Below are 16,125 nucleotides of genomic sequence, written 5' to 3' on the forward strand. Positions count from 1 at the left end.
TGAGCCATGAGGAACATCATGAATAAGGGAATGAACCAAATTTATGGAAACATTGTCAAACCTAAGTAGGAATTAACGAGGTTTTCCCGGAGGCCCCCTTTATTTACTTTTACTGGGGTTAGCTGGTGAGCTTAGTTGCTATATCTATGTAACATAAATAAGGCACAACCACTTAAATTGAGTCCAAACCTGGTGTATATTTTTAAAGAGATACAACTTATGATGCAATATTTAGCCCCCTCTTAGCAAGAGTATGAAATTATGCCCATGTACTCTTGGGAAAATATGGAGAAACCAAATATTCTTTCACCAAGATATTGAAGAGTCAAGATGACTACAAGTTTGGAAAGGTGGTAGCTCCCAAGACTTATGATATTGTCAATCTACAATATTGAGATAAAAGGGAAGTACAAAGTGAGCAATATGAGTAACATTGGTAACACAAATGGAGCATGCAAAACACAAAGTTATGACATTTAGAACTAGTAAGATTCATATATTCGCACTAGGAATCATATCAAAAAGACAAGGCATAGATCTAGGACTAGTAAGATCCTTATATAGCTACTAGGAGTCATGTCAGAGACACATAAAAGCATGATACCCAAGTTAGTAATAGCCTCTAATACTTAGTCATAGATCGCATTCTAACAACAAATAGAGACCTAATTGTGAAAGTTTGAGGTCCATTGGGAAAAAAGTTGTCATATTGCCATGACAACTTTTGCATTTCTTGTAGAAACTTCTTAAAAATATGGTTGGAAAGTTAGTTTATGGTGGTTTGAGGTTTTAACCCACTTGGATGGGAATAAATAGGCCTTTGGCATGCCATCCAAGAGTTTTGCTTAATGAAATTGGGGTTCTATGTGCATTTTTTGACATTTCGGTCTGATTCTCTTCATTTTTCATTGTGAAAATCATCATAATTTGATGGGAAGTCGATTGGATGTGGTAGAGCAGTGAGTTAACTTTATTTTTTATTTTTGTGGCATTGAATTTCATTGTGTTTTAAATTAGATATCATAGTTTTTCCAAAAAATGTCAAAACCCTGCCTAGCTAGTGTTTACCGAGAGGAGTAAATAATGTATAGTTTGGTCTCCCATGCATATAAATTCACCCAACTTTGTGGGAAGACCTTTTTTCATGCTATGTATCATATCAGGGAAAAATTTGGTGGGAAGACCAAGCGATTGGTATTTTGAAGTGGTTGATGATAGAGAGAGGGGTGAGGGGACCCTATGCAACCTTCAGAAGGGTTTGTCGATCAAAACCAAATGAAATAGATTAAATTTCTATGAATGTCCTAAGGGTATTGATTGTCACAATCATAGTTTTACTACTGATATTGTTTTTGTTTTGACAGAGTTGTGTTTGTAAACCCAAGTGTGGACATGTAATGGAGTCATGAGATGTCTTAAGACTACATCAATACTTAACAACAACATAGTGTGTAGGCACCTAAAATATGAAAGGACTACATATTGGAAGGCGCATGTGATGATGCCATGAAAGGTCTGATATCCCTATGTATCGAACTGAGAAAACCAGTGAAAGACAAAAAAAAATGCATTGAGAAGGCAAAAGGTTGAATTGCCTAATGTTTGTTGTTGAAGTGATGTGTGGGGACCTTGCCAAGTCAAATACCTTGTTGTAGTTTCAAAGGGTGGAAAAAGAATAAGCATTTTATTTACCGTCCTAATAGACCATCCATCATAACAATTATTACCAATATTGATGTGTGTGTTGCAAACAAAGTTCTAGAGGAAGGCTCTTTCTATTGTAATACCAAGTGAGTGTTCATAGACCTTCTGTAGGGTCCTCCTAGCCTAGAGTTAGGAGTTTGAAGCCTACATACATTGATTTGGCCTTGTGTCCATCAATGAGTGCTCACCCAATAGGACAAGTCTGGAGATCGATAATTTTGGAAGTGTGGCATTGTTGAGAGCCAACACTTATGTGTGAACCCTGTCTTCATGTATTATGATTAGTTGCCATGATACTTGACCCTATCCTCATGGTGTTGGCTCAATTCACATTAGATGAACATGGAGGTGTGAATATCGAAGCTGAAGATAATGATCCCATGGAAGATGACGATCATGAGCCAAAAAACACAATTGAAGATGATGGTACAAATACATTGATCCATGACACATTTAGTACTCGCGCAGCTGATCATGATGATGAAGATGACCTTGATGTTGTTCACGATGTCCCTCTACTTGAGAAGGCATCTGAGGCCCTTTACGAAGGCTCGCAAACAACTCTTCTCTCCGTTGTATTGTTGTTGGTGAACTTGAAGGTTATGAATGGTTTATCCAACATAACAATGTCATGTATGTTAAGGTATGTCATATATGTCATAATAAACTATGAATCATGTTGTACCATTAATATTCTTTATATTAACAAATTATATTTTTTTGTTGTAGATTGACAGGTGAGTTTTTGTTACCACCATCAAATATTCTACCTCGCTCATACCGAGAATTATCTGTCGTTATGAAAGATATTGGAATGGAGTATCAAGCAATAGATTTGTGTCCCAATGATCATATTATATATCACAAACAACATGAATTTCGAATTGAATGCCCTGAATGTCATAGCAGTAGATATCGAACAGATCAAATAACAAAAAGGGTTCTTCGTTATATTCCCATTATTCCATGTATGCAACGATTATTCAAGCGCACTAGCTTGGCACAATTTATGGATTACCATGCACGCAATAGAAGTTGAGATGACATTATTCGAATGCCTGCGGATGGTTCAACATTTATGGACATAGAGGAAAAGTGGCCACACTTTAAAGAAGAACCTCATAATTTCAGGCTTTCATTGGCAGCGGACGGTGTCAATCCATTTGGAGAGATGAGATCTGTTTACTCAATGTGGCATGTTTTTGTTATCAACAATCACATTCCTCCATGGATGTCAATAAAGAGGGAGCACATAATGTTGGCAATGATTGTTCCAGGTATTTTATCATTTAAATATAGTCGTCTAAATTTAATTATAAATATTGCAATAAAATGGTCATAATAATTATGTAATGTTTTTGTTCATTTGATTAGGTAAGTACCAAGTAAAATATATGAATGTATATATCGAGCCTCTTATCAACGAGTTGTTGGAGTTATGAAATGGTGTCAGTTGTCACTATGTATGATGTCTCTAGACCAATAGGACAAAGACAATTTCAATTCCATGCGATGCTTCTATGGACAATACACGATGCCCTAGGGCTAACACATTTTTGTGGTATGTTATAGTGTTTAAGTTTTTCATGAACATTATAATTCAAAAAATTATCATATTTAATCCAATTATACATTATCTTGTAGGTCTTCAAACAAAGGGAAGATTTGCATGTCTTGTTTGTGGTCCAAAGATGAAATCTCGTCATTCAAAAAGTTTAAGAAAGTAGGTGTTTGATGAGTATAGGCACTTTCTCCACAAAAATCATAAGTATCGAAATATTGAAAAACATATTTTCAATGGGAAAGAAGAGAATACATCAAAGCCATGAAGAATGACACCTCACCTGTGGAAGATGGAATATAATAGAATTAATCGTCAAGGTAATGTCATTCCATCTATTGGTTTGTCATAAAACATCTTTTCTATTTTGTTTTGTTTACTAATGATGTGATTGATGATCATGAAGGTCGTGAAGGCATAAATGACCACCTTCCTAAGGGATTAAAAAGTTATCCTCAACAACTTAGTAGGTTGCCCTACTACGAGCAGTTACAAATTGTTCATTTGTTTGATACTATGCATATTGGAAAGAATATAACAGAGACATTATGGAAAATATTGGATGGAAGGCGTGACAAAGAAAAAATTGTCAAAATATGTAGTGACATTCAGGATTCCAATCATGCAATGATAAATGTCATTCAATCAAATAGCCATGGAGACTAGATTAATATAAGTGATCTTCCTTGGTTATTAACGGACTAGCAAAGCAATGCTATAAAAGAAGTCATTCGAAAAATTCGATTTCCCACAGGATTTGCTGCGAACATAAACAATCTCATATCAAAGAAAAGTGAATTTGGGCCAGGGATGAAAACACATGATTGGCATACCTTCATTAAGGTAATTCATGTTCATGTGTTTTTAGTATGTATTTAAGTACTGTTTGTACGTGTACTTTTCATTGTATTATGTTACAAAAAAATGAAAAGATAATTTTATAATTGTTGCAGTACGTTCTACCTCTATCTCTCCTAGGCGACTTTGACAATAATGTCAAGCAAGTCATATATGATCTTGGAAAATACATGAGGTAAGTAGTGATATTTGTTCAGTTCGTTGTATAGATATTATATTTGCTATTTGTTTTACTTGTTATGTAATATATTTTTTTGTGTCTTGAATATCTTGTAGGTGGTTGTCATGTAAAAAAATCCATAAAGATGATATAAAATATTGGAAGAGAAAAATTCCTCATTTAATGTGTGAAATGCAAAAGTGTCTACCTCCAGCTTTTTTCAATGCACAAGAACACTACCTCATACACCAAGTTGAGGAGATTGAATTGTGTGGACCTGTACACACTAGGTCAATGTGGATGGTTGAGAGGCATTTGAGATTTTTTAAGGCTTTGGTTCGACAAAGAGCACATCCTGAGGGTTCTATGGTGGAGGGATATATGGTATACCAGACTATGGTGTACATTTTTGTATATCTTCCTAAGTTTGCAGCAAAGATCCACATGGATCGCATTTGGGATCCCAACCCCTATAACAAATTCGAAGGGGAGTACTTGATGGGGAAAGGTAGATTGAGGAAAGTGAGAGGTAATTCTAAGATGTTATTGTAGTTAATTAATTCTTAATCTTCAAAATAAATCGGTTGTAAGACGTCTATTAATTTTTTGTACAGTTGGTCGAGAGTGGGATGCACTACATTTGTATATTGCAAACAATCTTAATTGGATAACGGTATGGATTGAACGTTGTCAACATTCTGGACGCACATTAACATGGGAAGGTGTGGCTTCATTGGTTAAAGAAGCTCATCGTAATGGAGATTCCAATGTTACGCAAAAGGAAATTGATTTAGCATATGGTTTAAGAGATAAACAGGTACATATAAATTTATTAATCACCCATATGTTTATCAACTCACAATGCAATAAATTTTACATGTTTGACATATCGCAGGTCAAACACCACAACGCTATGTGCTGCAATGGTCATAAATTTTGCATAAAAAAGTTGGATGACACGAGGAAAACTTGTGACACAGGTACCAAGCAAAAATGCAGGTACCTAAATTCAATAGAGTGCCCACAGAAGATGACAAGAGAATTGCCTACTAGTAAGGCTATTCAGTCGTGGCTGATCGGCTACGAGAATTGAGTGGGCATACACAACATTCGAGTGCATCCGTCACACAGGTAAATATGCTAAATGGAAATTGTTTCAAATTGAATACTTTACCAATAATCTAATTGATGTTGAGTTCCAACATAAAGTGACTATATTTGTTTTAAATAAGCAAGCAATGATAACAATGTGCATGACATTGGAATGCAGCCTGCTAATCGTGAAACACCACCTGTACATGAAGGTCCAGATGTGCATCCCAATAGTGGAGGTATTCATTTGCTATTCAAATTTATTTATTTAGCTATTAATACAATTAAACATCTTAATTTGTAATTAGAGTAGTAATTAATGTAACCTTTTTTGTTAATATTTTAGAGCATGTAGTCAGTGGGGACCAAGTGGAGCATGATCTAGGTACACAACGTCAGGAACGTTATGTTCCCCACTCAGGTAAAGAGGACCATTGTTATTCCTTTAAACAAATATAATTGCAATTGGTGTTCAGCATTAATGTAACCTTTAGTATTTCAATTTCAGATGATCTAGAGGGTGCTTAGCATGTTGAGGTTGAGGCTACACAAAATGATGTGGCCCCATCAGGTAAAGAGTGCAACAGTTATGTTCTCTAAATTAATGAAATACTTGTAACAATAAAAAAAAAAGAATTTAACCCATTTCTTTGTTATTGCAGAGGACCCCCCTTCGCTTCAGTGTCCTCGTCCTCAGTATAGGACTAGGCGTACATCAAGATCATGAGCAGTTGGTGGAACATCTGCAGAGGGGGGAAATGATGAAGAAACCGATGTTCCACTTAATCTTTTCATAGCTTCAAAGAAAAAACAAAAAAAAGAAATGATTGTAATCTAACTTATTTGATAATGACTGATTTTTATGTGTTAGTGAATGTAATTATGTGCTAATTAATGGTTATGGATGATATGTGTTAATTAATATTGATGAATGTTGTGTGCTAATTAATGTTAATCAATGTTATGTGTTAATAAACGTTATGTGATATTAATGAATGAATGCTATATTTTATTAATGGTAGAAAGAATGAATGAATGAATGTTATAAGATGCTAACATGGAATTTAGAGTGATGTTAGGGGGGGGAGGGGCCAAATGAGCTTCCACCTTCATGTGGTTGGCCCTGTTAAGTAGAGAATATTAAACTATTCTCAAAACCAAGCGAAGCTCAACAAGATAACACACTTTTCAATATTTCATTATGTTGCAAAGTTAATCTTATTGAATAATGTATATTGAATCTTAATTGCAGGGTCCAACAGAGCCAACACGAGCAACAACACCACAAGTTGTTGGGTATAATGAACTCCCATATTGTCTTGTCTGTACACGAACAATATGAGTTGCTTCTAGTGTTGATATCCAAGGTGGGACTGTAAAAGTTATGAATATGCCTCATCCTTGTAAGTTTTTTTATTACTTGTCCTTTTCTTTAGCATTTTGTTACTTCATGAATGAGATGTTTTCAGATGTCTATTCCATGAATACCTCTCTATTGTAAGATTCATGATCTCGCTTCTGATTCAACTCTTTATATGTCCTAAAATTGTATGAGCCTAATAGCTTCTACTCTTGTTGATAGTTTGGTGGCTCTAAACAATGGCTCCTTCAAAGAAGCGTGATCCTTGTAATTTTAGCCTTCCATGATGTGAAAAAGAGTTTATGTTATGAATAATGGTCCAGATGATTTAGATATTTCTTATTATGTTGAGTATGAGTAAATTTGGGCGTCCTTGGCTATGGTCACTATTTTGTACTAATTATTGTCATTTAGTATGATTTGAGAATGGACTTCAAGTAATCATGAGGGTGAAAACAATATTCAAGTGTAAGGGGGTATGCGGCCTTGACCAAGGGATAAACAAGAAAAGAGGTATGTTGAGTGCATATATACATTTTATATTGCCATGATATAAGTAAGATATCAAACATGTAACTTAGATTGATTTGCAATTTTATTCATAAATATTAGATCTTCCTTGCAATTTCATTCTTGGTATCTCTATCAATCATGTTGCTAAATGAAAATCCTAAACCTCTCTCATTGATGCATGGACATATAGAACGTTGTTGTTTCTACACAAAGGATTGTAGGAATTGCTTTCAAAAACTATCAAAAAATTGTTAAACCTTAATAGTTCAAGAATCCCTAAATTCATTGGTGAGAGACCTTCTCAAGTGAGAAATTCTAGTGAAGGTTGTGTAACATTATTTTGAGAATGTATGGCAGTGCATGAAGGTTGTATAATTGTGTTGGGAGAATTGACAGATGATTGACAACAATGACTGTGGCAGCCAAGTCACTTAGGACAATCGGCAAGATATGATTTGTTTCCACTTATTAGGGCCTCCAAACCCCTTTAAAAGTTTCCAAGGATCACTACAACCCTATCTCAGATGTCCACCACATAATAAGATTATTCATTTCATCATACTCCCAAAAACTCAGTCTTCATTTGTTCACTAGGACAGCCACACACTATCTAGGGACAGTCATAAAGTTCTTGATAATTTGCCCTACCCAAGGGCCACAATAGCTTGTAAAGGGTCTGCACTAACCCTCTGCACCCCTCACTACCTTCCTCCAAACACCAAGGGGGTCTATCTTGCACTTACAACTTCAAATCTGCCCTCGATGTTGCACTAGGTCTGATACATGACCAATATCATACCAACAGTCACCATTTGCACGTGCCAATGAATCTTGGAGACCTACAAAGCATGAAAACATGAAAGATAATATCAATATACATGTTCTTTTGCTTTGGAGAATATGAAGTGTTGGTAATCACAATGTACACAGATTGATTTTAGTAGTAAATCCATAGAAGTAACCATTCAAAGTAGTGCAGTTTCATTGTAGTCTAGTATGGCAATGTGAAAATCACAACCTGTATGTTTCCTGCAAAACCTCAAAAGCATAATTTATTTCGTTCAGATATTTGAAAGTTGAAAAGCCAGAAAGTGAAAACTTATGTAATAGTTGTGCAATCCTATGAATTTGTATTTCAAGCTTGGGGAAGCATGTTGAAGTTACTTTCAGATACTACACATGTATTCTTTATTGTATGCCTTTACTATGATACCACAGTTGCTTCCTTATTTGAACAAAAGTTTGTTTAATCTTAAGGAAATGAATATGAACTGTATGAGAGGGCATCTGTTGTTTTCTTTACTGTATTTCTAAGAAATATTTTTACTAGTGTTTGTATGCTACTATTGCTTTGGAGGGGTCCTCATTGTATAGGTTCATTTGGAACTAGATTAGATTTGCTTTGGTCTTTTTGTAATATTTAGATTTTGGGTGAGTATATACTATATAGACAGTGTATTAAGAGTTGGAGACCATTTCATTCTTAGATGTTTTTAAACAAGTTTTATGGGGGTTGAAAAGGAATTTCCACTTGACTGTAGCTTTGGAGTATAAAACTCATGTATCAAATTAGGCCTTGTGCCAAGGGGTTTGCTACAAATAGATATCAGCATGCAAGGATGAGAGAGCATAAATATTTTGCATATCATGTGACTATAGAGCCATTACTACTAGTTTAAATTACCCTCTCACAACTTTAAACTTTTTTATGTCAGTAGGGAAGGATTTAATTCAACTTTGATACCTGTTATTATTGACTGTCTTCCATCTACCTGCATACCCACATCAAAAAGCATCAACAAGAATGATTTTATGCATCAAATCTTACTCAAGCATGAAGGTACAAAAAGTTATTAACCATACTACTGGGAATGGAGTATGTACATCACAAAACCACTGGCACTCATGGTGGTGCTACATATCATTTCACCCCCCTCCTTGAGAGTTCAATTCATTAATGTATGGCTTCAACAACCTTCTCCCTAAGCTTTCCTACTCAAAATTTAGTGATTGGAGAACTAACATTACTGGCAAGGAGATGTTAATGAACTGAGTAGATTCTTTCTTCAAGAGAGATTAACAGGAATAGAAAATTGTAATTTGGGAGCATTGAGTATTAGAGGAGGATATGAGGAAAAAGATGAGAAGGTAGCCAGATATGTCAATGGCTTGAAGTATCATTTGCAAGATGAGATTGGTCTACAAGTGCCAAGGACCATTGGTGAATGTTTTCAATTGGCTATTAGAGCAAAAGAAAAGGTGAAGAGGAGACAAGAAAGGTTGGGAAGAGGAGGTAACTCAAATAGAGGAAGAGGTGGAAGAGGTCAAGGACCAAGCAATGAGGACAAGGGAAAGCAATCATTTTCAGAATCAAGGGGTGGATACAATCAGAGAGGAGGAAGGGGATTTGAAGGAAGAGGCACATTTAGATGTTATAATTGTAATGAACCAGGGCACCCATCATTCAAATGTCCTAAATGGAGTGACGATAAGAAAGATAGGAGGGTAAACTTGACACAAGAAGACACAAAAGGAGAAGAACAAGAACTTATCTTGGCATTTCCAGAGTAAGGAGAGTTATTACTCATGGGGAAAGTACAACCATCACAGCAAGAGAGGATCTTCAGGACAAATTGTCTAATCCATAGCAAGGTATGCAATTTGATTGTTGATTCGAGGGCTTGTCACAATTTGGTTGCTTATGAAGTAGTCAAAAAGTTGAATTTACAAACCCTTGCACATCTTAAGCCATATTTTGCTACATGGGTTAGTGAAGGTCAGAACATGTTTGTAAAGGATCAAGTAGTCATAAATTTCTCCATTGGGAAGTATGTTTATAGCATTTTATGTGATGTCATGGATATGAGTTGTGGTCATTTAATTTTGGGCAGACCTTGGCAATATTCTAGAAGAATTATACATGATGGTTACACAAACACCTATTTGGTTCATAAGGGTAAGATGACATATAAGTTAAGCCCATTGATTCAAGGAAGAAAAGACAATATTGTTATGTTTTTTGGTGATAAGTTTTGTGTTTTGCATATACATAAAGGTTTACTTGGATTAAATGAAGGAAAGGTTGACAAATTTGCGGTGATCTCTTGGTGACCACACCACAATTAGGACAATGATCTCAAACACACTTTTTACCGTTCTCTTGGTGATTGTGCCCAATTGTGTATGTCTTGCTTATATATGAAAATGGCATTTTGCAGCTTTCCACCGACGATGTATTTGAGATGTCTTTCATTTAAATATGGCATGAGCTTAGTCCTAGAGTGAGACTAGGGAGTTGGACCATCTCAACCATGGTGTGCCTAATCATATTAGCTTGAAACCAGTGCACCTCATATTAGCCTCAAACCTATGCCCCCTACTGGTAGGTGGTGGGGATAGAATATCATTCGCTGTACATATCAATGACTGGATAATAATAAAAAAAATTTATAAAAATATTATTATCGTCAGAATTACGACAAATACCAAGCTTTCCACCGACGATGAAATCGTCGGACGTACAGCGTTCTCGTCGATGAAAAGGTTCTGGAGTCGTCGCACTTCCAACTCAAACTACACAAACATCCGACGAGGATGTTGTACATGCGACGACACTTCGTAGTCGGACGATCGTCGATGCATATTAATGGACCGACGAAACAAGCGTTGGACAAACAGCATCACCGTCGGTGCAAAGTTCCAAATTTCCGTCGACTTTCTGACGAATTCTACAAAAGCATCCGATGGCGATGCTGCATGTCCGACGACTTTTTTGACCGGAAGAGCGATCATGCCCACCATCGGCAGAGTCCATGGGATTGTCGTATTTCCGACGGTCAGGGGCATCATCGACAAGTCCGACGATGAGTTTTCGACAACTACTTTTGTCGGCACTCCAACGAAAATTAGTCGCAATTCCGACAATCGGCTGTCGGAAATTAGCTCCGAATGTACTAGTGATTTATTGAAAAAATCAATATAAAACTGAAATCCATTTTTTAGATTCATTGAAAAGGATTCTTGGAACTATAATTTGAGTAGAGTTTTGAACGTTTAGTTAATAGTTATCATATGTCATGACAAATATTTTTAAAATAAATAACTAAAAATGGATACATTATTTCTATATCCTCAAATCCAAACATGAGAACAAAGAATAATTTATGCAGTTATGAAAATATATGTTGTTGGCACACATAAAATTATAATTGCAGTTACAATTGAATCATTCTCTTCATATATTTTTATATTGAAATGTATGTTATTGTCGCACAAAATTTCATTTATAAATTGACTCCTCTACAATTTATTTTAGATAATTTATTCCAAATCCTCTCTACAGATATCACATTTTTACTTGACCAACATTACAACAAGAGTATGTCACAAAGAGATGACCATACCATAGAAGAAAAAAATATGTTTTTATGCTCGGCGAAGAGAAGTTGCAAAAGTTGTTTTTGATATTAAAAGTAGCAAAACAAGGGTGTTGTCCCCAAATACAAAAGTCCAGAGGGTATAACCAAACGGATACCCAATAGTAGCACATTAACAACATATTAATCGACACTACAAGGATAAGAAAACCCTATCAACGGCACATTAGTAGCACTTCCACAACAAAACAAGGGAAAAGAAAACCCTATCAAGCCAAAAACCCAAAACCCAACTCAAGGAGGGGGAGAAGCACCCGGACCTTGACAAAGAGGGGTTTGGGAGAAGGGAGAAGACTTCCCCTTCCACCTATGACAATGGACAGTCTAGGCAATACTATCACAAGGATCCACAATGGAAGGATCGAGCAGGAAGGTCTCTGCAGCAAATCTATCCTCCATGGAAACAAATTGTTGTAGCAAGCCAGTAGAAGGTTTCAACAATAAAAAAACATCAAAAGCAGGTTCAGTAGGAGTAGAACGGGGTTGCAGAATAGGAGAACCAGGGGTGGGGATCTCAATAGAGGAGGCCAAAACAGTAGAAGCGAGAGGATCAATAGGAGTATTAGTAGTAGTGAGTGGCTCAACCTCCTCCTGGGAAGGGATAACATCCTCATGAGAGGAGTCAACCATGACTGTCAAATGATCAACAGAAGCATTCTTCCACCAAGTAGCCCTCATAATCCAACAGTTGCATCCATGGCACTTCCCCAACCATAAGAACCACATCTCTTGAGAGAGGCAAACAGATGTGAATGTCAATTAAAAAAGGGGCAAAAGTAGAGCACTCCATAGAAGACGTGGCATCATCCACCTTCAAGAAACATCCAATGGAGTTGCCAATGGCCTCGTAGCACAAGAACTCCTAGAAATGGAGAGGAAGATTAGGAAGGCGAACCTAAACTGGATGCACATTAACTGGTTCAGTAAGGGGGTTAAAGGATGTTGTCTGGGGCTTTAAAGAAAGGGACTGGTCTCGCTAAGCCCACAACTTACCCAATACCAAATCTTTTTCCAAAGAAGAAATAAAGATAGCAATGAAAAACCCCTTAGCGCAAGGATAGAGCTCAATGTTATGTACAACCAAAGACTTCCAAGAATCACTCACCCAACGATGGAGGTTTTGGAAGTGAAGGCCGAAGTCTAGCAAATCTACCCAACAATGCATGGCAATGATAGATTTCAATATTATCCACAACATCATGTCCACAAACCACAACAGGAGAGGATTTGGCACAAGGAAGAGGGCAAATCCCCTTAGAAGGACGAGTAGCAACTCTAGCCACTCGAGAAAAACTTCGTCTAGAAGGTCTGGAATGGGCCACAACATCAGCAGGACCAGGAGCAATCTCATCCTTAGCACCACTGCCAGTTGCAATAGGACCACCAACGAGAAGGGGTGGGAAAGGACCCGAACCAGCCAGAGTTGCATCACCAACAGGGACATCGCCACACCGTGATGCAATCGCAAAGCCACCACCATCAATACTCTTGGCACCGACAGGAGGAATGGGGGAATCCATCCGCAACATGCGCTTTCAAACCCTGTAAGGCGGGAGAGTTGTTGGAGTGTGTAATTGTTGGAGACATCAAGAGATTTACACAAGAAAGATGATTATGTTGCAAAATTTGTTGAAGCTATTATAATCCCTTGTTTCTTCCTCAAGGAAGATATGTGCACACCAAATTGATGTATTCAACTCCTTGCTTATTAAGTCTTGTAATTTACTATGAAACAAAGGAATATTTTCTAATGAATCTAATTTTCAATAACGCTTGAAATGCAATTAAGACTATCAATATTGTTCAAATCGCTTGATCTAGCAAGAGTTTTAGAAATTAAATTTCAAGAGGCCATTTGATCTAGAAGCATTTCAATTTGTTTATTTCCCTAACACAATTTGTGAATGTATCCCTTAATATTTTATCTCTCTCAAACCTTTTCAACATGGCTAAAGATGAAAGGTAACTTGTGACCTAACATATTGTAGATTAAATCACTTATTTTTTATGTCCATCATCTTTTGACCTTTTCTTAGCCTTGTTGCTCCTTTTGATCTCATCTTTCAACATTTCTACTTCATCCTTTGGGACCTTTATCTTTTGAGTTGAACCATTTGACATTAGTGGGTGGGAAGTGGAAAGAGCAGATGAAATAGCAATTGGAGAAGAGAGGAATCACACCACCTTATTATACTCTGCAAGCAATTTATTTATTTATTTGTAACATACTGAAATCATCTTGAAGCTTCTTAACAACTACCTCATTGAAAAGAGCGGTGCTGACTACCAATGTAGCTGCTAGTGGTGCAGATGCATCATTCAACCTTTTGACAACCAAGTTCCTAATAAAATACCTTACCTTCTTTTTAATTTGTAAAATCTAGTCATCAGGAAACATTGACCACACTAACGCCGCCTCATATGGAGATCTATGACCTAATCCAAAATACAACTCCTGATCCTACTCTTTAGTTGATAAAGCTAGAAAGTCTAAAGAGTCCCTTCTTATGGAATCCAATATAATTGCAAAAGAGATGTCCCATCCTTCCAGTATTAAACATTCACTATCCCTTACAATCTACCTTGCATCCTCAAGTTTCATCTTGGATATGTTAAAATTAGCTTCCTCTAAGATTTTAGCTCTCACTTGTCCACTATCTTCATGAGTCTCCACTGCTAATCTATCTAGTTATCTTAGAATGTTGCTCCTTTTTTTTAGGACAAAGCCCCTAATTTTTGGGGATTGCACAAACTTTTCATTAGAGAAAAATGTAGAGCGTGTTAATTTTTTGATGTTATCTATTGCCTCTTCTCTTGTTTCAAAGTTTATAATCATTCTATCTTGAGGCCTATCCTCAACCATCACACTAGGGGGGAGTTCAGATTTGTCTCTCTTCCTCGATATCCAATACATTTCCATGATATTCAACCAAAGGTTGAGGTGAATTTTTTTGTAATGTCAATGCCATATGTGGGGATTGAGGTGGTACATTATGTCAAACATAAGATTGAGGCCTATCCATTGATACCTGAGGCAAATTGGCAATTATGGTGTATGCATTGTCTATCATTACTTTGATCCTTTTGACAAGGTCCTTATGATCAACATGTGCCCCTTTGTATGTAACGTTAATCTTTTTTTCTTCTTTTTTTCCTCTACCTTTTGTACCTTAACCCATATAACTCTTTTTATTTGAACCTCTACCTCAAAAGAAGCAATTTGTATTTAGTCCTCAATCTTATCATGTGCATGAAAAATGGATCCCAATCTGAGCCCAACCACAGTCTCATCAATGAAGTGTTCAGGATCACAGTTTCTAAATTTTGAAAAAGTCATCTTATATGGCAATAACTTGGAGTATAACAACTCCAATCCTTCTTTGGTTGTGATCTCAAAATAAGAGAAAAGTATATTTTTAAGGATGAAGGATCCTTTCTTTTTATTTCTTAGATGAGTCGTGTTAGACTCATTAGACTGCCAAATAATATTAAATAAAGCAATTTTATCTAGTACATTTCTAGGCAAAACCTGGGGTGCAATTGATGCACCATGGACTTCGATGAGACTGTACCTAGAGTAGAAAAACTTATCTCCCCAATTATGCTCCACTCCTAACTCAAGTACTTGCTCAAGGGGCCTCAAAAATTTCCTCACCCCATCATATAATCTCCAATTAATTGAGTACCCCAAATTTTGCATCACAATATCGACAAATGATTCCTCAAATATTACATAATTGGAATTCGAACCATGCATGTCTCATAAATAGATCCATTCTTGAATTGATAATCTCTTATTCTACTCATTTACCTTTCTCAACTTTACCTTTGAGCCCCAAGAATTTCTTCCAATATACAAAAGAATGTGACACAATAAAGAATACCCCCTGAAATGAACAATAGTGCTACTCTACTTGATATCCACAATGGGTTTGTGAAAACCATTAGAATTGTATGAGGAAAATTCAAAGAAGTTTGTGTTAAATGTATTTTGGATATTTTTGGCTATCATCATTATATGTATAGACATCTTAGCCCGTACATGGATTCCCAACACTTGAAACTGCAAAGTAAGTCTTTATGAAATAATCCTCAAAAATTTCATAATCAAAGGGCTCAACATTTGTCCTCCCAAAATGCAATAGGCTTGCCATATGAAACTGAAGTTTTAACATTGAAGTTACCTTTGTACATATTGTATTCCCTCATCAAGGATCCAAATCAATGGGAATGTCAGCATTAAGGTTCAACATGAATGTTTCACAAGTAGATTTCTTGTCAAACCTATCCAAGAAGGTACCCTTATCACTCTAGATAGACTTTGTGTGTGGACCTTATAGCTTTTAGCCACTGCTCTAATCATGTCTACATTGACAAAACATTTGGGACTACAAGCCTTCCCAAATCCACTCTCCATGCATTATTCATAGGCATAGGGGCT

This window comes from Cryptomeria japonica, chromosome 8 (assembly GCF_030272615.1).
Source record: "Cryptomeria japonica chromosome 8, Sugi_1.0, whole genome shotgun sequence".
NCBI classification, from domain to species: domain Eukaryota; kingdom Viridiplantae; phylum Streptophyta; class Pinopsida; order Cupressales; family Cupressaceae; genus Cryptomeria; species Cryptomeria japonica.